Genomic DNA, 2,915 nt, shown 5'->3' on the forward strand with positions numbered 1-2,915 from the left:
AAAAGATGCAGACTCTCCCCGTCGGGGAATCGAACCCCGGTCTCCCGCGTGACAGGCGGGGATACTCACCACTATACTAACGAGGAGATGTACGCGCACTACTTTTACATCTTCAAGATAAACAGCGGATGACTACTAACATTTGCGAGTAATCAATGACTGAGCTTCATGTCATGACCATGGTGCTCAAGAGAAGAAAAAATACATAATGTACGTCCACTGATACCAGAACAACCATATAGCTTTATACTAAGACGATGATTAAACGGAAAATTCCTTTACAAAACACTGCCACAAAATCATAGTTTCGCAATATTACATCGTGCAACGGACACAGTGTAAGTACGTGAAGTCGGTAATTAAATCAAGAAAAAAAAGTGAGAGGAAAAGAATACTTTTCTATTATCATATTTTTCTAACTGGCCAAACTGAGTCATATTTTGATTATACACACTAACAGAAAAACAGTGCAAATCTCCGGTAGTCCGTTTCACTTGCGCTCCGCTATGGGGCAGTAACAAGCAGAGCTTAAGTGTGGAAGGAAAAAAAAAAACACAGGACAGCATCAATCCCAACTTCACAAACGCCGGAGATCGAGATGCTGTAAGCATGACAATTAACATCTTTATCCAAGGGAACAGCTGCAAGACACAGATGCCGCGCCTAACAAAGGTAGGATCGATTCCGAAGTTCAGGCATTTACAGACGCGGACTCTTCTGGAGTTGATTTTTTTCGGGAGATACGCATCAACTTCAAAAGTATGAACCGCATTATATCTATATCTGTTATGACGTTGTAGCTATTGATACTGATGCATCACAAAAATAATTTAAATGTTTTTTCATTCTGACATATGTTCGTTCGGACGAGGATTTTATTATATGAGATAAGTTTTAAATGAAAACTTTTTTTAATCTATATGATTAATTCTCGAATCTAAGCCAGACTTCACATAAATCATTCATTCATAAATATAATGGAACATACAACATCCAGGTATCCATGAAATTTATGATCAGGCTATACGTTTGTGATAACAACAAAACAACACAACATGTATATTTACAATATATGGGCCTATTGTTTAATATTGCCTCCAAATTATAGCCAGACAATAACGCAATAGGCCGACATCAAACTATTTTCATGTAAAACAAAAGTGCTGGCAGTTTGCTTGTGCTTACAGACCCCGCCTTGAGCCCATCCAGAAGATCCCAAAAATAACCGACAAGCAAAGGTTGTAACAATCTGAGCATGTTTAGTTTAATGTAATCAGGAGCCGAATTAATAACGCGAATAAATGATCAAACCGAAAGTCTGTAGTCGGGAATATCCGATAACGTCTTTGACGTGCAGTTAAGATAGTCAGAGGAAAAACCTTGTAGTTTACTTATATATATGCCTAAATATATGAGTGTGTCTCTCCGGTGATTTAATGATGAATATAACGATTACATATCAAATCACACATTAAGCAATTATTATATTACTAGGTTGAACGTTTTCACTATGTCTGTCGTCACCTTGATTTCACGATTTTGACTATTCTTCTTATCCCAGATTGAACAAGTCATTGTGGCGATGCAAGATCCCGACATGGGGATAAAGATGAAGAATCAAAGACTGTTAATCACAGTGATTCCACATGCGATGACAGGTGCACGATACATATTTTACTTTTTAAAAATAATTTTTCATGCCGCCCGGGTTGTCTTACACCCGGCCGTGCAGTGTCCGGGGGCCGGGTCCTAATGGTCATTTAAGCCCTTCACAGGAAAGCCCATACATCGGCGGTCTTCGGGAATCCTGTGCATTAAGACTGTCATCGATCTCCTTGCGCTCATATTTATTTATGTAATTTATTTATCGAGTTCAGCGTTTTTGATTTATGACGGCTTAATGCATTTCTCGACTCTAACTAGATGCCTTCCTCGCTATGCCTTCCCAGGAAATGATATCGTGGAGTGGCTAATTCAGAAGTACTCCATCATGGAAGAAGGTAGGGCCGAGAAGTATGTAGGGAAGCGTTACCTGGTGCTCTTATGTGAGGTTAATCGATTGTTTTTTTCCCTTCGTGACGACGATGGCGCCCCTGCTGGCGAAAGACGTCATCAGGTTTTTTTTTTTTTTGTAATAAAATAACAGAAATAAACGAGTCTTTTGAATAATAAATACAAATGAAGTAATAGAATTTGTCATCCATACAACAGATTAGCCTAGCTGCATTTATGTGTAAGCATATGCAATTCACGTGTCTGACAGAAGCATGTTCTGTTCCATTGATATTGCTGAGCCTGTGAATTAATAAATGTCAGAATTGAGCTTGTCCATAACATAGACACCCCATTCGCCTGAAGCTTTTGGGATTTTCTTCCCCTGGCGTCAATTTATCTGCTGAATTATTTATCTTTCTGCTGAGAGGCTATTAGTACAAATAATCTGTAGGCCAGTCCCCGAGTCGCGCCGCTACGCATGCTGAGCTGTACGGTTTGATAGTCCCGATGCAAACTTCGCTGATAGCCAGAGGCAGTCAGTCATGCCTGGAGAAATATCGCTATCCGTCTCCCTCATTATGCACTTCTGCAAGACACTGTTGTCCTGAATTCCCGGGCGATGCAGATGAGGTTTTAAATAGCAAGGGAGCAGATTTCCCTGATTTACAGCCCAGATTGGAAAAGAAGTCGGAATGGAAAGGAGGGGACTTTTAGGCAGTAGATGGCAGATGCATTAACAGACTTGAATGGGCAAAAAACCTGTTGCCCCGGTAAGCAGTTACCCCTCCCTGTAAACACTAGGCTTCCCCCTAGCAGCGCTGTTGCTGCGCCGGTCTGAAACCCCCGGGAGCGCCTGACTGCCAATGGCCGCGGAGGCAGCCGGAAAGTGGAAAGTCCCAATTACTCGTAATTAATTATAG

The 2,915-nt window shown here is 41.0% G+C and overlaps 1 non-coding gene across 1 annotated transcript; it reads right to left on the bottom strand.

Annotated features, from left to right (window-relative positions):
• Positions 1-14: 14 nt before the first annotated feature.
• Positions 15-86, bottom strand: trnad-guc (transfer RNA aspartic acid (anticodon GUC)). Its single transcript has one exon. It is a non-coding gene; the product is annotated as a tRNA-Asp (tRNA).
• Between the last annotated feature and the right edge of the window lie 2,829 nt (positions 87-2,915).

This window comes from Brienomyrus brachyistius, unplaced genomic scaffold (genome assembly GCF_023856365.1).
Source record: "Brienomyrus brachyistius isolate T26 unplaced genomic scaffold, BBRACH_0.4 scaffold1250, whole genome shotgun sequence".
Classification (NCBI taxonomy): Eukaryota; Metazoa; Chordata; class Actinopteri; order Osteoglossiformes; family Mormyridae; genus Brienomyrus; species Brienomyrus brachyistius.